A 21,449-nucleotide genomic window follows, 5' to 3' on the forward strand; every position below is an offset into this window, starting at 1 on the left:
TTACAATTACAGCCTATGTACTGGTGACTCCCAAGACTATAACTCCAGCCCAATCCTCTCTGCTGAGCTTCAGATTCATATACCTGACTGCCTGCTGGACATCTCCACTTGATATTTTTCGAGTACTTCAAATTCGAACATGTCTGATAGCAGAGTCATCATCTTCATTTTAAATGTGCTCCTCTTCCAATGTTACCTATCTCATGGGCACTACCATCCAATCACTTGCAGAAGCTAGAAAACCAGAGTAATTCTTGATTTATTCTTCCCCTCTATCTCTAATCAGCCATGAAATTCTACTATTTCTACAGCATTAATATCTTTTGACTCTTTCCAAGTATCTTTTCCCCATCCCCAGAACCAGAAGCCCTATGAATTAAAAATATTGTAGTACTCTCGTTTCTGCTCTAATTCAATAGTACTAAACTCACATGTATGTTAAAATTAAAATAGCTTCTGACAAAGACTTCTTCCTTGACCAAACTTTAATTAGGCTTCGCTGAGCCCTCTTCTTGACTAAGACTCAATCTTGGCCTACCTTTAGCAAAGAATCCTGTTAAGACAGTTTGGCAAGAATATCCCTATGCTTGATATTTCCTCTTAGTAATTTTCTATACACTGACCCCCTCACTCTTCTCATAGACTATAAATCCCCAGCTGTCACTGTGGTATTTGGAGTTGAGTTCAGTCTCTCTCTCTTGCTGCAATAGTCTCTACCCTGTCGCAATAATCTTGAATGAAGTCTTCCTTACCATTTTAACAAGTGTTATAATAATTTTTCTTTGACATTTCTTCCTAATTTATTGATTATACACTTAATAATTTCATCAGAACTAATTTTTTCTTTTCCTTGGTTCCTCCACCCTTCTGGTGCCCTAAATATCAATATATGCTTAGTCTGCCTACTGGGAAATTTAACACTATTCCCTCCTACACTTTAATTCAGACTATCGACACTTACTGCCAAATCAACCTGTTTCCTGTGACCATGCTGAGTTATTTGTATTGCTGTTTCTTCTAACTGGAATCCCTTTGTCTGTCCTCCACATTTGATGGACTAACTTTAGCTTTCCTTCAAATCTCTTCTTAGACATAATTCACTTTGGGAAGCCTTCTCTACCCCAACAGTGTGCTAGAATTAACTTATCCTGACTTTCAAGAGCCCATTATGCACAACTCTATGTTCAGTGATATCAATTTGGTAGCTTGAAACTGGCCATGATGGGAGCATTTCCACCATGAAAATCAGCAAACACTAAGAAATCAGGGCTTTTATTTTTTTCAGAGAACTGATTGTTAAACATTAACCAGCACACCACTGCGCTGCCTCCTCCCCACCCATCCCAAATTTGGGTTAGATGGCTCTGCTATGGGCTCTGATAATAACCCTAACCCCCATCACTATGTACTGTAGGTTACTTGTCTGTGTCTCCCTCCATACTGAAATTTTCTTGAGAGTAGAGATATTATATCTCTAGATTCTTAGCCAGTATTTGGTTCATGTAAGTTACTACCTAGTGTTAGTAGTCTTTGACAGATTGTTTATCTGAATGAATGACTAGAATGCATGCTTGTTAAACACTTGCCAACCGTGGGAGAACCATTAGCAGATATGATGGTTCTTGACTACCATCTTCAGTGATCACTTATTTGCCTGAAAAGCATGGAATCAGAGCAAAGGGACTGAGCTGGATACTTTCCATGACCTGTGCCATCAAGCTGTGATTTGATGCAGATATTTCATCTACACCATAGGTATATGTTTGTCCTACAGAATGAACCATGCTAACCATGGTCCAGGGATCCCTCTCTCTCTTCCCTCTCAAGCAGCAGAAAAGACTGTAGTGTTTGCCTGTCTGATTCACCCTCTTCTTGGCTGCTATTGTTCATCAGCCAGCATTTTCGGTTAACATCAAGGGACTACAATAGCATGCAGATCCAGTAATATCTGGCATAGCAGATTTCCAAATCCACTCATATAAGGAGATAGAAATGGTACTATAAGCAGAGTTCTGGTGTAGAGGAGAACCTCTCTAAAATAGCTACAGCCAGAAGCTTGAGAGTTGTAACTCAGCTAGACATCCTTGATCTGTGACTACAAATCCCTGGATAGCTAGAAGCACCCCTGGGGATTCCAAAAATAGTTATGGCGGAATACTCCATGGTCCTGCTACTCAAAGTATGATCTGAGATCAAACAGCATCAGCACCACCTGAGAGACTGTTAGAAAAGCAGAGTCTGGGACTTCCTTGGTGGTGCAGTGGTTAAGAATCCACCTGCCAATGCAGGGCACACAGGTTCGATCCCTGGTCTGGGAAGATATCACATGCCGCTAAGCCCGTGCGCCACAACTACTGAAGCCCGCGTGCCTAGAGCCTGTGCTCTGCAGCAAGAGAAGCCACTGCAATGAGAAGCCCATGCACTGCAAGGAGGAGTAGCTCCCGCTCACCGCAACTAGAGAAAGCCCATGTGCAGCAACAGACCCAACACAGCCAATAAATTAAATAAATAAATAAATTTATAAAAGAAAGAAAAGTAGAATCTTAGGCTCCACTCTGGACCTATTGGATTAGAGTGTGCATTTTCAGCATATTCCTCCAGGTGATCTGAAAGCATATTTAAGTTTGAAAGGCACTGATCTATAGAACATCGAATTTTCTGTAACCAAGCATTTAGAGCCATGGAGTTTAGGGTGTTAATGCTAATGACACTTCATAATAATAAATACTATTTATGTACCATGAAGGTATTTACATTCATTCTGTCATTGAATGAAAAAATAACTCTACTACTTAGTCAATTAAAATCAACATGACGCTGAAGCTTGAAAGCTCACCATCTGAAAAAGAAGCACCCTAATAAACACCACAGGCTTGGGAGTGAAACAAAGCCTGGATTTGAGTCCTGCTTATTTCATTCACTTGTAGAATGATCTTGAAAGAACTACTTAACTTTTCTAAATAACCATTTCTTCATCTGTAAAATGGCGATAGTAATAGTATTTTATTTTCAGAGTGGTGGTGAGAATTAAATGCAAAAATATATATAAAATGTCTGGCATATGGTAGTTACTCATTAAATGTAAGTTCTCTCTCTCCCTGCAACCTCCTTTCTGAAAAGAAATTAAATTTAGAATAAAACAAACAGCTCAATCATGCCACGGAGAGTCTTTGGAAATTTAACAGCCAAAAGGAAAATAAGTTCTATTTTGTACATGATGTGGTAAATTCAATACCATTTCTGTGTGGTGCAATGAATTGGTTTGATAGAACCTGGGTTGAAAGAAAGACCGTTACATTCTTTTCAAATCAATTGGTGGGATTTCCTTTCAGTTTTTGGATTTCCTAGGTTACTATCAGAGATGCATGTTGTATTCTTCCATGCTCTCTGGGAAGCATATTTTGGCCTGGTGTCTTTACCTATCAAAACAGAGACACAAGCCTAGACAGACAGGAGAGAGTAAATACTGAGGAGTACTGGGTGGGCAGCCCAGGTCCCACACAGTCTTTCCCAATCCAGGGCCACCACCATTAAAGCTTCTTCTCTTTACATCTGTTTTGTCATCTGATTGTTCTCTGATATCCCTGTTCCCACCTCCCACCATGCTCTATGAATACCAGAAGCAAGTTTTTCAGGGTTTTGTTGTTGCTTCTGCTGTAAGGAAACAACACGATGGTGACAGCAGCAGCTTCCCCTCCCCTTAAGTGTGGGCTGGACTCACTTCCAACTGAAATAATATGACATAAGCGAGGGTGTGTGTCTAGGTCACAGGTCTCACAGCTTTCTGTTTGATCTCTCTCAGGTCATTCATTCTGGAGGAGGTCAGTAATTGTGTCATAAGGACTCTCAACCAACCCTATGAAGAGATCTACATGGTGAGGAACTGAGACATCTTGCAAGCCCCATGAGCCCATCTTGGAAGTGGCTACTTCAACTCCAGTCAAACCTTCAAATGGCTGCAGTCCTGGCTGACATCTTTTTTTATAGGTATATTCTTTTTTAATATAAATCTATTTATTTATGGCTGCGTTGGGTCTTCATTGCTGCGTGTGGGCTTTCTCTAGTTGCAGCGAGTAGGGGCTACTATTCCTTGTGGTGCATGGGCTTCTCATTACAGTGGTTTCTCATGGGCTCTAGGTGCGCAGGCTTCAGCAGTTGTGGCACGCGTGCTCAGTAGTTGTGGCTCGTGGGCTCTAGAGCACAGGCTCAGTAGTTGTGGAATACGGGCTCAGTTGCTCCATGGCATGTGGGATCTTCCCAGACCAGGGCTCGAACCCGTGTCCCCTTCATTGGCAGGCGAATTCTTAACCACTGCACCACCAGGGAAGCCCCCCCGGCTGACATCTTGATTGCAACCTCATCAGAGACCTGGAGCCAACTTAGCCACTCCCAGATTCCTGACCCTCAGAAATATGTGAGATAATAAATGTTTGTTGTTTTAAGCTGCTACATTTGGGGGTAAGTAGTTATGCAGCCATAGATAACTAATAAGAGACTTCAAATAATTTGCTCCCCTCAAAAGGCAGACGTATATATACTACTGGAAACAATGTATAAAGTTGCCATTCTCTGTCCCCTGGTTTTGTTTAACAATTCTCCCCATAGGAGACATCACATGTCTGCTCTTCTTCTTGTATTACTCAATCAGCTTTTGTGGAAGCCATAGTATTTGTTTAGGGGTAACACTGAATGAACAAGTTGAGTACACCTGAAACTATAAGAGACCAACCAAGGGGGATTTAAAATCTGCTCAAAAAGAACCAAGAGATAAGAAATCAAGGTGGCTGGAGAAGTAAAAAGTGGTTTCAAAGAAGAGGTAAAACATTTTCAGTATATTCTTCAGAGAATAAAATTGTTTTTCTAACCAAAAAAAGTAAACTAATATCAACTGAGAAATACTGAATTGGGAACAAGTGGAAGAACTAACCTTATATGTAGCAAATTTTCCTATCCAGCTCACATACACTTCTGTAAATTTGAAGATAATGCTGTAACAGTTTGGGAACTATTTGTCCTTGATCTAGTGAGCAGTGAGACCTTCTGGAACAGAAGGAAAGTGCGTCATCACAGCCCATAAACAATAAAGCCAACTGTCAACTGGAAATAAACATATATTGAGCACCTACTGTGTGCCAGGCAAGGGACTCTGCATGGGGAAAGGTGGCTTGCCTTAACCAGACTCCTCTCCCCAGGGTTGGCACCCCTCCTTTTTGCCCTGCTTGATACTCTTCCTCCACAAAGTAGATGAGTAGGGGCAAGGAATCTAGACATAGAGCTAGAAGGAGAGGGGCAAATTCCTGTCACTACCACTAATGAGACTTCATAATAAACATGTAACATGAGTATAAACTAACGATTATATTCATTTTGCCATTTAATCTAAAAACAACTGCATTTTCTCCACTCCTCTCTAATTTCCAGCAATCTGCTTTTTTACCAAAATAAGGCTGGTCCTCCCCCTTCCTTGAGACTTGGTTTATTCTTCTCTGAAATGAGAGTAACTATGCTCCCTCGTGGGGTTGATCTGAGGATGTAATGACATCATGTGTGTGTGAGAGCCAAACCCTGTGAAAATTGAACTCTAGCATGTTAAAGGGGTGTGGAGAATGCAGGAGTCTCTTGAGGGAACAGACAATGGTGTAGTTTGCCAAGAGCACAGATGGCTTGGAAGAGAGGACTAGAAATGTAGCTTGGATCCATGGAGTGGGGAGCATTGAATGCCAGCTCAGGACTCTACAAATAATGTCAGAAACTCCAGCCTGGATAATGTGTTGGTTGGGGCAGAGGTGAGAATACTTTGGCATAATAATAATAATATTATTTCAAGTGATAATGGCATATAAATGTTATCTTTTATCTCTTTCCACTTATTTCAAGATCTTATTTATTGTGGTTAATATGCAACATGTCTTATTTTCTAGAATTTTAACTCCTAAATTTCATCTCAAATGAAGCTGTATACATATATAACATTTGTATTTTACTCACAACTTTCTGACAACAATGTTATTCCAAGACCTTGGGAGATGGAGGGAAGTGACAGCCAGGGTAAGCAGTATGTCTTTCTATTGATAGGCAGTGGGATGCCTCTGAGAGTGTCTGGGTAATGAGGTCACAACCAGCTTCAGGAATCCTCTTGGGGTTAATGAGCTTCCCAGGATCCCACGGAACTGACACAATCTGTGCTCAGTAAATATGACTTTCTTTCCTTCTGAGACTCTATCCCCACTCGTTACCCTAACCCCAAAGGTGTTCACTCCTGACACAGGCCCCTATGGGGGTCATGATTTATTTGTGGAAAATAAATGGTTCCATTTTGGGGTTAACAGTCACACCTCACATGAGACTTAGCACATGATCAGTGCTCAATAGATATTTTTTGAATGAATGAACAATGGATGGATAGGTAAATGGAAATTTGGCCACACTGCTCTCCCGCTGCCTCTTACCTCCAGCCATACTGGCATTCTTTCAGTCTCTTCTACTCACCATGCTCTCTCTGAACACATAGCCTTAAGCCTTCTCCCCAACCCCCAGCTCCAACCTAATTAGTCTCTATTCTTCTGTTACCTCTTAGCTCAATAATCCGTTCTCAGAGCAACATTCCTGACCACCTTGACTAGTCAAATCTCCCTATTTTATGGGCCCTCATAGCATCATGGACCCCTTCTTCCTCGTACTTGTCCTCACTGGCAAGTGCACTGCTGTATAGATATCTGCATGCTATTTGGCTCCCCTACTAGATTATGAGCTCCATGAAGACAGAGACCTTGTATATGATTTTTGCTCGCATCTGTTTCCTCAGCATCTAGCACAGTGCCTGGCAACAAGTAGGCCCTCAATATGTATTTCGTGAATGAATGAGTAGGCATTTTTAGGTGGTCTTTAAAAATATTGCCCTCCCCCCAGCAGGCCAGGCTGATATATACTACTAGAAGCACTGTCTGAGAATGCCTTCTGTCAAAGAGAAACAGAGCCAGACACCAGACAAAAGCAGTAAAGACAGATTTTTTGCAATAGGGGAAAAGAAACTTCAGTACAGAACTGGGCTCAATTATGAATACAACAAGGACAAGTGGGGATTTATAGCCAAAGAACAGAGTGAGAGAGTCAGCAGATGGAAAAATTACTAAGAGGAGACATCAAGGGGAGGGAGATTCTTTCTAAATTGACAACAGAATTTTTGCTAGAGGCAGGCCAAGGTGATAAGATATCAAGGGTGGGGGATGACTTCACAGGAGTCTTGCTAAAACTGGGATAGGCATGCCAAGGACACGATCACAGGTCAGGGTCCCAGAACAAGGCCTAATTATAAAGGGGGCTTAGAAGAGCCTGTCTAAAGTTTGGTCAAGGACAGAGTCTTTGTCAATTCCTCAGGCTGTTGTATTTTTATCATTATGACCTATCTTTCCTTTTAGTCTTCCCACAAAATATATCATATCTCCACTATTCTTTACTTATTACTCCATAGGCATTTAAAGTATTTCTTTGAGGTATAACTTATATTCATAAAGTTCACCCATTTTAAGTCTACAATTCAATGGATTTTAGTAAATTTACAGAGTTGTACAAACCATCACCATAATCTAAGTTTAGGACATTTATCTCTAAAAGATCTTCCATGCCCATTTGCAGTCACTCGCCCATCCTCACCCCATAGGCATTTTTGAAGACCCTCATATTTGCTTAAGGATAAAAGATACAGCCTAACCATCAAACAAAAATCAAAACTACCACATGTGAATAATTTGAGAACCACCAAGTAAGAACTGTACAGTCTGATTATTTGCTTAAAAAGATTTAGGACAGGACAAATCAGTGTGAACTGAGGAATGAGAGAAAGTTTCAAGGAAGATGTAGAATATTGTAAAGCTTTGCTACAAGGAAAAATATGCAAAAATAAAAGGATAATAATATGAGTTTATAAATACTCAAGCAAACAAAAGATCCAAGATGTTTTCAGAACTTTTAAAGTTCCAATATGGTGTTGTGACAGTTGGCTACTCAACAATGGGAGCTTCTATAACAGAAGAAAAAGGATTAATCACAAGCCATAAAAGTTGAATCAACACTCAACTGAAAATAAACATATATTGAGCACTCACTCTGTCCCAGGCAAGGGGCTCTGCATAGAGAAAAACCGATCACCACAGCTCACAAGAGGCCCCCTCCCACTTGATCTCTGGGCTTCCCTGGGGTGGGGGAGCACTGGGCATGAGAAGCACAATTCCCTGTGGGGCCAGCCCAAGAAGACCCACAGAGGGGACACCCAGGGAGGTTATAGGGCCATTCCTTCCCTGGCCTGTAGCCTGGTTTGGCCTTGGGCCTCTTACTCCTAGTGCCCAGCTGGACTGAAGGGAGCCAGAGGGGCTTGGGAGGGCAAGCGAGGTTCCCAGGTGATGAAATAAAAATTCACATTTTAAATTAAGACAAGAAAAATTTACACATAAAATCTTTTCTCTGCCCTTTGGCCTCCTTCCTCCCCTCTAGTGTGTATCTGCTTTATGCATTAACCAGACCTCCCCAGTGGCAGAAATACCTGCTCAATCATAAAGATCAATTTTTCTACTTCTGGCGCCAGCCATGTAGCTCCTTAGAATGTCACATTCCTTTATCAATCCTGTAAGGGGTCACGATGATCCACCACTCACCTTGTATGTGTAGACATTTTTGCTGCACTTTATGTACAACATATATGCCAATATATCATTTCTCTTAAAGATAGTACAGAACAGACTGGTCATATGAGCTAGAGAGCTACTGGGCCACACCCAATGGAATTTAACTTAAATACTTACTTATTACCTTATTAATGTTACTAGCTCTATTACTTGTATTCTGCCTATTTTACAAGACTAATGTTTCTAGCGTTACCAAATGTATGAAAAGTGTAAAATAGATAGCTAGTGGGAAGCAGCCGCATAGCACAGGGAGATCAGCTCGGTGCTTTGTGACCACCTAAAGGGGTGGGATAGGGAGGGTGGGAGGGAGGGAGATGCAAGAGGGAAGAGATATGGGAACATATGTATATGTATAACTGATTCACTTTGTTATAAAGCAGAAACTAACACACCACTGTAAAGCAATTATACTCCAATAAAGATGTTAAAAAAATAATAATGATGACTAGGCTACTTGAAACAATTGACCAAATATAGTTCTGTAAGATCAATGATTTTAATGTGTAACTCTAGATATGTGAAGAAGCAACAAGAAGGAACCTTTTCTTGGACCATAGCTGTCTAGTAAGACAGGTGGTCCAGAGACTTTTGGCTACTGTTAATAGGGCCTAGTTCAACAGTAGCACATTGAGTGGCCTATCAATGAAATCTTGATGACCTAGGAATGAGCATTCCTAGCACCGTTGGACAAAATGGTCATGAAATGCTTCCCAAACCTTTGTCAAAATTAAGACCAAAAGGGAGGGCATCATAAAATAAAGAATGTTGCCCACTATCCAGTTCTACAAGAATCAAGTTATTAGCCACTGCAGTTGCTGACCTACAGTACACCCTGAAATGAATTCAGGACAAAGATCAAGATGAGACACTTTGTGCCCCGGGAAAACTGGCAAAACTGGCCCTCAGATAGTTTGATACTTCCAGGAGAAAATTTTATGAACCCAGTTTCTTGCATCTTCCCATACTTAGAAAAACACAAAAACCATTAACTAAGATATCTTTTCCTCTCAAATAGCAGTAACCTTCTACCGAGATGTGTGCTTGATTTCAAATACACTTTGTCAAATAAAAAATGTCAATGGCCATCTGGCTGTACAAGGATTGAGTCATTAGCCACTGCAGTCATTAGCCACATACCTTAAAAGGAGTTCAGGATAGAGATCAGGAATGAGGCACTCTGTACTGTGGGAAAACTTGCAGAACAGGTCTTCACATAGCTAGATATTTTCAGGAGAATTTTTTTATGAACCTGGATTCTTTCATCTTCCCCTACTTAGAAAAGCATGATAACCATTAACTAAGATAGCTGTTCCTCATGACTAGTAGCAACCTTCTACCGAGAGTGTGCTTGGCTGCACATAACCTCTTTGCCAAAATCACGTATATGCTGACTTCCTCTCTTATCTCTTCAGAGCAGTTCCTCAGAGCTATCTGAAAGGCTGTCTTCCAGGCTATAGTCCTCAGTAAGTACCCAAATAAAATTGAAACTCACAGCTTTCACATAGTGTGTTTTTAGTTCAGTTGACAGTTTTGGCAACCATGAAGAGACCCAGAGCAGACTTCTCTCCTTAGCTTGAACTCTACAAGGATCTGGAACCTTGGTACCAGCAGGACCCCTTGTGCCCATCCACCTTTTCAGTGAGTTCAGACAAATTTGAGTAAGCCTCTCCTGGTTCTTGGATCTCCTGATTATTGGTTCATGATCCAAATTGAGTTTTATTTGGCAGTGTATAACAGGTACCTGCCCCCCCCAGTTGAAAGACACTGTGGGAGTCCTGTTGAAAGACACTGGGAAAAACGATGTCCCCCAGTTAAAAGATACTGGGGACCCTGGTTGAAAGACGTTAGGATTTACTCAGTTGAAAGACACTGAGTTGTCTGGACTGGGTGATTAGGTGGGAAGTTGGCCTAATGTCTTTCCTAAACAAGGTGTGTCAAAAAGCCAGCTTCCAACTAACCCCCCATCCAGGCTAATATACATACAAAACTTATATTTACAAGTACTTACTTAATTGGAAATTAATGGAAATCTCACCCTGAAAATGGCCGAAATGAGGCTCTTTTATTGCGTATGCAGTTAAGTTACAGAAAGCTGACTTGGTAAAATATCTTTTCAGCATTTTGACCCTGAGGGAACAAGTCCTCCTAGAAGAACTTGTTTTTCTCTCCCTGTGCCTTGAGATATAAATGTTATAGCAGGGCTCTCAGGAACACTTACCTTATCAAGACCACCTCTAATTCCTGAGACTGAGAAACAAAAGGAGAAAAACTCAAGTGAGTAAACTTAACTTACTATAACTGTTATTTATAAACTAGTGAGTTTATATTGGAATACTCGATTCATGACTAAGTTTTAAAAATAAAACTGTAAGATCTCTGGCTGTATGTATGTCTATGTGTGTATATTATAAATATGATATGTCTCTACCTGTGGATGATATTACCAAAGTTAATTTGTAAATGAGTTCTATTTAATTGACTTGATAGAAATTAAGAACTTATATAAATTATCAGAAATATAAAAGAAATTAACCTAAATGAATTTAAGGTTCATGTGATCTGGAAAGTATTCAGTATTAAATTAATATCTGATATTAAAATTAGTTTAAGCTTGTTGGTTTCATTAATATAGACATTTCTTTAGATTCATTGACATTAAGTATAATACTTTTATTGTACCTAGTTTACTGGAAGTCAAATAATATATCTGTTGCAAAATTTGTCAGCAAGAAGAATAACTTGGTATGATGAAAATTTTTATAAGTAAATTAAATGTAAATGAGATAAGAGCTTTTAGGTAAACTCTTTAGGAATAATTATGTTTTAGGAATATCTAGTTAAAAATAGTCTCTCTAGATTTTGGTAACTTGAAACTTGAGTTTTGCTAAATTAAGGTAAATGATGGAAGTTTATTAACTGTAGAGTTCATTTCCAAATAAAATACGACATTGGAACATTAATTACTGAACATAAGCTTCCTTTTACAAAGAAAATAAAGATATTTAGGACTATTAATAAATATGTTTGGTGCCCCACTGAGACATTTTCTATAAGAAAACACATGTCTTTTAGAAATTATAAATAGTGATTATAAGTTTGCCAATCTACAGATTGCTAATGTAAAAGACAGTTCATAATTGCTTACTTCTTAGTTTTCATAGAAATTAAGATTTTTAAGGATTGAACATTCTAATTAATATATGTAACTAAAACTACTAAAAATTAATAACGAAAACATTTTCATATGCAAGAAAAAAGAAAGGATAAGAAATAGAAATGCATTCTGTTAAGATAAAAGGAAGTAGTTTTATCCTAAAGCTGGTTATTCCTAAATGGGAAAGAAAATAAGGGAGAAATTAATATGGAAATAGAAAGTTGTAAGATGTTTGTAAAAAAGAGGAAAAAGAACCTTTAGAAAGGAAGTCTCTATGTTCAGGACTGACTAGGATTAGAATAAATTTAACTGAGTAAGTGAATTTTAATATTAAAAGTAAGGTAGTGCAAAATCCAAATTTGGTTTTTCTCTCTGTTAAGAGAACAAAATTTTCTTGAAATATTGAGCTGCTTTTGACAACAGATTGTAAGTTACTTTACCTTTTAAATAATCTCTTGTACTTTCTGTATTTACCTTTGAAATCTTTTATTGTCACTTGGTTAGGTGAATAAGTATTATTTCACAGTGCCCGATGATCCTATTTGTCCAAATGTTTTAAAACCTTTTTGAGGGACTTCCTTGGTGTCACAGTGGTTAAGGATCCGCCTGCCAATGCAGGGGACATGGGTTCAAGCCCTAGACCAGGAAGATCCCATGTGTCGCAGAGCAAATAAGCCTGTGCGCCAAAACTACTGAGCCTGTGCTCTAGAGCCTGCGAGCCACAACTACTGAGACAACGTGCCTAGAGCCCGTGCTCTGCAACAAGAGAAGCCACCGTAATGAGAAGCCCGTGCAGTGCAACAAAGAGTAGCCCCTGCTTGCCGAAACTAGAGAAAGCCCGCGTGCAACAATGAAGACCCAACGAAGCCAAAAATAAAATAAATTAAATAAATAAATAAATAACTTTTTGAGATTCCCAAAGATCATATTCTAATTGAAGTTCTTTTGACCTCTAGCCAGGTTTGGGATATTTCAGAGGTCCCCTGAGACATCTCAGAAAGAGATATTAAAATAATTAGGCTTATTTGGCATGTTAAATTACATAAGAAGCATTGTCAAATGAGTGATAAGCCTCCTAAGTTATACCGTACGGGTAAATGTTATTGATATAGATATTCTAGAAATTACATGGAATTCCTAAAAATCTGGTATGTCCTGGTAAAATATTATCATTCATAACTCTAGTTATTATCTTAAAATATTGTATGTCACAGCAGTAACCAAGTTTCTTTGTCAATTGCATTGTAATGAGGTCTTTTTTTTTTTTACTGAAGTATAGTTGTTTTACAATGTTGTGTTAGTTTCTGGTGTACAGCAAAGTGATTCAGTTACATATATTATTTATATAATATATATATATATATTCTTTTTCAGATTCTTTGCCATTATAGGTTATTACAAGGTATTGAATATATCAGTAGTTCCCTGTGCTATAAAGTAGGATCTTATTGCTTACCTATTTTATATATAGTAGTGTGTATCTGTTAACCCCAAACTCCTAATTTATCCCTCCCCTCTCCTTTCCCCTTTGGTAGCCATAAGTTTGTTTTCTATGTCTGTGAGTCTGTTTCTGTTTTGTAAATGAGTTCATTTGTATCGTTTTTTTTTTAGAGTCCACATATAAGTGATATCATATGATATTTGTCTTTCTCTGTCTTACTTCACTTAGTATGATAATATCTAGGTCCATCCATGTTGCTGCAAGTGGCATTATTTCATTCCTTTTTTTGACTGAGTAGTATTCCACTGTGTATATATTCCACATCTTCTTTATCCGTTCACTGTTGATGGACATTTATGGTACTTCCATGTCTTGGCTATTGTAAATAGTGCTGCTATGAACCTTGGGGTGCATGTATCTTTTCAAATTAGAGTTTTTGTCGTTTTTGGCCAGGAGTGGGATTGCTGGATCATATGGTAACTCTATTTTTAGTTTTTTAAGGAACTGCCATACTGTTCTCCATAGTAGCTGTACCAATTTACATTCCCACTAACAGTGTAAGAGGGTTCCATTTTCTCCACACCTTCTCTAGCATTTATTTATTATTTGTAGATTTTTGATGATGGCTATTCTAACTGGTGTGAGGTGATACTTCATTGTAGTTGTGATTTGCATTTATCTAATAATTAGTGCTTTTGAGCATCTTTTCATGGGCTTGTTGGCCATCTGGATGTCTTCTTTGGAGAAATGTCTACTTAAGTCTTTTGCCCATTTTTTGGTTAGGTTGTCTGGTTTTTTGATATTGAGCTGTATGAACTGTTGTATATTTTGGAAATTAATCCCTTGACAGTCACATTTTTTGCAAATATTTTCTCCCAATCTGTAGGTTGCCTTTTCATTTTGTTTATGGTTTCCTTTGCTGTGCAAAATCTTATAAGTTTGATTAGGTCCCATTTGTTTATTTTTGCTTTTATTTCTTTTGCTTGGGGTACTGACCTCAGAAAACACTGCTACCATTTACGTCAGAGAATGTTTTGCCTATGTTCTCTTCTAGGAGTTTTATGGTGTCATGTCTTATACTTAAGTGTTTAAGCCATTTTGAGTTTATTTTTGTGTATGGTGTGAGGGAGTGTTCTAACTTCATTGATTTACATGCGGCTGCCCAGGTTTCCCAACATCACTTGCTGAAGAGACTGTCTTTTCTCCATTGCATATTCTTACCTCCTTTGTTGAAGGTAATCAGGTCTTTGTGCCTTTTGTCATTCATAGACAGTTACTGTTTTACTCTGATACCTTTGCAAAAATGCTTCATCTGCAAAAAGATTCATAGAAAGGACTTTTTGACAAGTATACGTTTCTGACAAATTTCAGATCATACCACTGAATTGGATACGAAATTAAATAATTCTACTGGAAACCCTGATGGCTTCATAAAACTGTTAACAAGAGATTAAGAATTAGCTACATAAGACTGAATGAACTGATGAATATGCTTATAACTTTATGGGTTTTTTTGTCTGAAATATTACTGGGTTTTAATCTGTGTTTTCCAGATATGAGGAAACCTTTCTCCTTAAGCTAATTATGACTTACAGCAATTTGGTAAATTATACCTTTGTAAGCAGAACTGAAACATTTATCTTTTCTCTCTACATGATCCCTCCAGAAACTGGAAATTCTTAGGTTCCCAACAGTCTTACCAGGTGAATAAGAAAGGCCACCTCCTGACAGGTGAGGAATCTCAAGATATCTTGGGGACCTCAAGAAGAGAGGAATTTATCCAAATCTATAGATACTGCAGGTAGAATCTGATGGCAAGCCCTTGCCATGGCTTTCCTGGCCTTGAGAGGCCTTTTGACACTTGAATCTGAGATTCGTTATGAAAAGTTCCAGCAAAGCCAATTTTTTTAAAAGCCTGTATGACCAATTACACATATGTAAATAATCAGGCCAAGTTTATTGAAACCAGACTTATTTTGCAAACAAATTAGCCTTAATTTGGCTATATTTGGTAGAAATAAGGGTAATTTTAGAGGGAAAAAATTATGTTTCAATAGTAAACCTTTGTGAACATTCTCTGACATAAATCATACCAATGGTTTCTTAGGTCAGTCTCCTGAGGCAATAGAAATAAAAATAAAAATAAACAAATGGGACCTAATCAAACTTGTAAGCTTTTGCACAGCAAAGGAAACCATTAAAAAAAAAAAACAAACGAAAAGACAGCCTACAGAATGGGAGAATATACTTTCAGATGATGCGACAGACAAGATCTTAATCTCCAAAATACACAAACAACTCATACAGCTCAACAACAAGAAAACAAACAACCCAATTGAAAAATGGGTGGAAGACCTTAACAGACATTTCTCCAAAGAAGACATACAGATGGCCAGTAGGCACATGAAAAGATGCTCAACATCGCTAATTAATTATCAGAGAAATGCAAATCAAAACTATAATAAGGTACCACCTCACACTGGTCAGAATGGCCATCATTTAAAAGTCTATAGATAACAAATGCTGGAGAGGATGTGAAGAAAAGGGAACCCTCCTACACTGTTGGTGGGAATGTAAGTTGGTACAGCCACTATGGAAAACAGTATGGCAGTTCCTCAGAAAACTAAAAATAGAATTACCATATGATCCAGCAATCCCATTACTGGGAATATACCCAGGCAAAACTATAACTCAGAAAGATACATGCACCCCTATGTTCATAGCAGCACTGTTCACAATAGCCAAAACATGGAAAAAACCTAAATGTCCATCTACAGATGAATGGATAAAGAAGATGTGATATTTACAATGGAATACTACTCAGCCATAAAAAGGAATGAAATAATGCCATTTGCAGCAACATGCATGCAACTAGAGATTATCATACTAAGTGAAGTAAGTCAGAAAGAGAAAGACAAATATCATATGATATCACTTATATGTGAAATCTAAAATATGGCACAAATGAACCTATCTACAAAACAGAAACAGACTCATAGACATAGAGAACAGACTTGTGGTTGCCAAAGCGGGGTGGGGAGGGAGAGAGGTAGACTGGGAGTTTGTGGTTGGTAGATGAAAACCATTACATTTAGAATGGATAAACAACCAGGTCCTAATGTATAGCACAGGGAACTATATTGAACATCCTGTGATAAACCATAATGGAAAAGAATATAAAAAAAGAATGTATATATGTGTATAACTGAGTCACTTTGCTGTACAGCAGAGATTGGTACAACATTGTAAATCAATTATACTTCAATTTTGAAAATTTTTTTAAAACTTAAAAAAATATATATACTTTTGTGGATATTAAGTTCTAGCACTGAGGTTTGGTATTCACTGCCTAAGACTCACTTCCTAGATGGCTCCTTGTTGCAATGTTACACTATTATAAAGCTTAATTGAATTATTTTTTTTAGTTTTTTAAACATCTTTATTGGAGTATAATTGCTTTACAATGGTGTGTTAGTTTCTGCTTTATAACAAAGTGAATCAGTTATACATATACATATGTCCCCATATCTCTTCCCTCTTGCATCTCCCTCCCTCCCACCCTCCCTATCCCACCCCTCTAGGTGGTCACAAAGCACCGAGCTGATCTCCCTGTGCTATGCGGCTGCTTCCCACTAGCTATCTGTTTTATGTTTGGTAGTGTATATATGTCCATGCCACTCTCTCACTTTGTCCCAGCTTACCCTTACCCTTACCTGTATCCTCAAGTCCATTCTCTAGTAGGTCTGCATCTTAATTCCCGTCTTGCCCCTAGGTTCTTCTGACCATTTTTTTCTTTTTCTTTTATTTTTTTTTAGATTCCATATATATGTGTTAACATACAGTATTTGTGTTTCTCTTTCTGACTTACTTCACTCTGTATGACAGTCTCTAGGTCCATCCACCTCATGACAAATTATTAAAAGGACATTCTAAGTTTGTTTCTGAAGCTTATCACAGTAATCTATCTTTGGATGAAGATCAGATGTCCCATGACCTGCAACTAGGAGATTATGCATACTGGAAAAGACATCATTTAAAGGGCTATCTCCAACCTAGATGGAAGAACACTTATCAGGTTCTCTTAACTAGCTCATACACAGAAAAACTGAAGGGAATTGACTCTTGGATTCATATTTCTCACTTAGAAAGTGCTCCTGCATTGGACTGGTCTATAGAGAGGACTGCTGACTTCAAAATCACCTTAAAACAATGCTCAAACCGAGGAGAAACTACACCCATACCAGGATGAGAAGAAGATGACATCAGAAGCAGAAAGCTATCCCAAGGTACTGGACCTGAGCCGAATGATTATTTACAGTACTTTCTTAATTTCTTGGATTTTTGCGTAAATCAATGTTTTCCTGTCATGGGCACAAATCCTATGCAGAGTTTAAAAATTAATCCAGTTTTTGGGTTTATGGTCAATTACCTACATCCAGTACTTCTGGGTTACCTTGGTGGATTTCTCCTCCCTAAGGCTCTAATTGGATGGCCCTTAGGATATTTATTCTACAAGAAAGAAGTTATAGCTCTGTTTGGGCCACTATTGATATTACTAGCTGGGACCCCCTCACTTGGCCAATCTGTCATACTTGCTCTGACCATGACCATAAATATGACTTTTCTTTTAAAGTTACTCAAGCTCAGTCAGAGCAATGAGCTGAATTTCAGTCAAAGAATATAACCTTCCTCAGTTATGGGATGGATTAATATGACTAACATCAGGCTACAGTCATCTAAGTTTAAAGCCCCCTAATGTTGGGAACAATTGAATCATACTAAGGATAATCAGCCTAATAACATACTAAGGATAATCAGCCTAATAACAGTAGGTAATTGAGCTGGGTGCCTTATGAATAATGACAATATATCATTACCTTAAAGATAGAGATTGGTATGGAACAGAACAGGTCAGATGACCTGGGGATATACTGGGCCACACCTAATGGAAGTTCTTAGCATAAGTATTTATTTATAACCCTATTAATGTTACTAGCTGGGAATTCCCTGGTGGTCCAGTGGTTAGGACTCCATGCTTTCACTGCTGAGGTTGCAGGTTCAATCCCTAGTCAGGGAACTAAAATTCCACAAGCTGCACGGCGTGGCAAAAAGAAAAAAAGTTACTAGCAATATTACTTGTATTCTGCCTATTTTACAAGATTATTGTTTTTTGCATTACCAAAGTATGACTGAGCCTCTGATAAAATGATGACTAGGCGACTTGAAACATCTGACCAAATATAGTTCTATAAAATCAATGATTATAATAGTGTAACTCTAGATATGGGAAGAAGCAACAAGAGGGAATCATTTCCTGGAACATAACAGACTAGTAATACAGGTCGTCCAGAGACTTTTGGCTACTGTTAAAAGGGCCTAGGGGCTTCCCTGGTGGCGCAGCGGTTGAGAGTCCGCCTGCCGATGCAGGGGACACAGGTTCGTGCCCCGGTCCGGGAAGATCCCACATGCCGCGGAGCGGCTGGGCCTGTGAGCCATGGCCGCTGAGCCTGTGCGTCCGGAGCCTGTGCTCTGCAATGGGAGAGGCCACAACAGTGAGAGGCCCGCATACCGCAAAAAAAAAAAAAAAAAAGGGCCTAGTCTAGTAATAGCACATTGAATGGCCTATCAATGAAATCCTGGCCTGACCTGGGAATTAGCATTCCTAACACTGTGGGACAAAATGGTCATAAAACGCCTCCCAAACTTTGGTCACATTTATGACAAAAAGGGGGCACTGCCAACTGAAGAAGGTCACTCACCATCCACTTCTACAAGGATTGAGTCATTAGCCACGGAAGTCACCGACCTTTAACACACTCTAAAAGGAGGTCAGGGTAGAGATCAGGAATGAGGAACTCTGTGCTCTGGGAAAACTAGCAGAACAGAGCTTCATATAGTTAGATATTTTCAGGAGAAATGTTTTATGAACCTGAATTCTTTCATCTTGCGCTACTTAGAAACGCACTGTAACCATTAACCAAGATATCCATTCCTTGGGGCTAGCTGCAACCTTCTATCAAGATGTGTGCTTGGTTGCAGGCAGCCCCTCTGCCAAAATCGTACGTGCTGACCTCTCCCCTTACCTCTTGGGAGCAGTTCTTCAGAGCTCTCTGAGAAGCTGTTTCCAGAGCTATAGTCCTCAGTTAGTCCCCAAGTAAACCTGAAACTCACAGCTCTCACTTTTCGTTTCTCTAAAATCTCCCCCTTCACCTCTTTGGAACAGTGCTCAAAACTCTGAGAGACGGGTCGCCCAAGTTATAAACCTCAGGTTGGCTTGAATAAAAATTTCCATTTCTGGGCTTCCCTGGTGGCGCAGTGGTTGAGAGTCCGCCTGCCGATGCAGGGGACGCGGGTTCATGCCCCGGTCTGGGAAGATCCCACATGCCGCGGAGCGGCTGGGCGTGTGAGCCATGGCCGCTGAGCCTGCGCGTCCGGAGCCTGTGCTCCGCAACGGGAGAGGCCACAACAGTGAGAAGCCCGCGTACCGCAAAAAAAAAAAAAAAAAAAAAAAATTTCCATTTCTTTCTTAAATTGACTATTGATTAATTTTTTTCACCTACAGGGGCCAGACTTAGCACGCCCTGGGTGTTTACCAAAGTAGGTGTCTCCCCTCTCCGAGCTGGGAAGGGACTCCAGAAACCCCTTCCTCCCGGAAGCCACGGGCATCAGTCACCACGCTAACCACGCCCCCTCAGCCACGGCCTGTCCCAGGGTGGCCATTGCCAGGCTTCTTCCCCATCCTGCTTGGGAAAGGAAATATACTGGGGGCGGAGAGTGGGAGGATCGAGGGTCTCTGGAAAGCGGAAGGGGAGAGGAAATAATGAATTCTTATCAAATTCTTTCTCCGTCCTCCTGAGGCGCCCCTACCTGACCCTCTCCCCGACACTCGCAGGCTAGCAGTGGGGAAAGGGAACTTCGGTCGGGGGAGCGATAGAAGAGCTCGACCCAGCGCTGGTCAGCGCCATCCTCCTCCCTCATGTATCAGGGCACGGGTACCCTTCCACCATCCCCTGAGGATCTGAGACATTTCCTTCTCTTTCCCTGGCCAGACGTCATTTCCTCCACTCTCCAGCATCCTGCTTCTTTCCCAAAGGCAGGGTTGATTCCTACCCTCCCTGAGACTCAGTTTCCTCCTCTCTGAAGTAATGACATGCGTGCATGAGAAACGAGCCCTGTGTGAAGGAGGGAGGGAGGCAGAGAGGGAGGGAGAAAAAGGACTTTTGGAAAAAGTCCTTCCACCAGGCTCCAGGCACAACCTAACCCCCTCACCTCCCAAGTGGGGTCTTGCACCACGCTAAACTGGTGACCCCATAGACGTGCGTGTTTTGTATTCACAAGACTGAATTTTGGTCAGTGTGGGAGCAGGTTGTGAAATGGCCCTTGTGACAGTCCCAGCCTGTATCAGGCACAGCAAGTGGAATTTCATTCCATCAGCCGCTGTTTTGCAACAGTGCTCAAGGCCCAGCTTGGAGAAATCTTCATTTCTGCTGACAGATTAGGCTTTTTCACTGAAGGAAAATGACCTTGATTTGTAAAGGAACTTGCAGTGCATTTTCATATCAATTCGCGGGGTGGGGGGTACGGGCTGTCAAGGTACAAAAGATGTGCTGTGGGCTTCCCTGGTGGCGTAGTGGTTGAGAGTCCGCCTGCCGATGCAGGGGATGAGGGTTCGTGCCCCGGTCCGGGAAGATCCCACATGCCGCGGAGCGGCTGGGCGCGTGAGCCATGGCCGCTGAGCCTGCGCGTCCGGAGCCTGTGCTCCGCAACGGGAGAGGCCACAGCAGTGAGAGGCCCGCGTACCGCAAAAAAAAAAAAAAAAAAAAAGATGTGCCGTGTTTACAGATAGGATTGTCTCTGGCTTACTGACCTCCTTTATGGTTGGATGAATAAATGTAGAAATAAATGAATGGGTGAATAAGGAAATCCATACATAAACCAGTGGTTCTGAGCATCAGAATCACCTGTAGGGCTTGTTAAAACACAGATTTTGGGACCCACCCCCAGAGTTTCCGATTCAGTCAGTCTGGGATGGGGCCAGAGAACTCGCATTTCTAACAAGTTCCCTGCTGATTGCTGGTCCAGGAGCGGTTCCCACTGGCATAAGCTATCAGTGGAGACTCCCTTAGGCCATGATTGTTGTCACTGCAAACTTTCGGCCTGATTCTGCCAAGTA

The 21,449-nt window shown here is 40.2% G+C and overlaps 1 pseudogene; it reads right to left on the reverse strand.

Annotated features, from left to right (window-relative positions):
- Positions 1-20,254, reverse strand: part of LOC132481587 (sodium/potassium-transporting ATPase subunit beta-3-like) — a 35,221-nt pseudogene extending 14,967 nt beyond the window's left edge.
- Between the last annotated feature and the right edge of the window lie 1,195 nt (positions 20,255-21,449).

This window comes from Mesoplodon densirostris, chromosome X (genome assembly GCF_025265405.1).
Source record: "Mesoplodon densirostris isolate mMesDen1 chromosome X, mMesDen1 primary haplotype, whole genome shotgun sequence".
NCBI classification, from domain to species: Eukaryota; Metazoa; Chordata; class Mammalia; order Artiodactyla; family Ziphiidae; genus Mesoplodon; species Mesoplodon densirostris.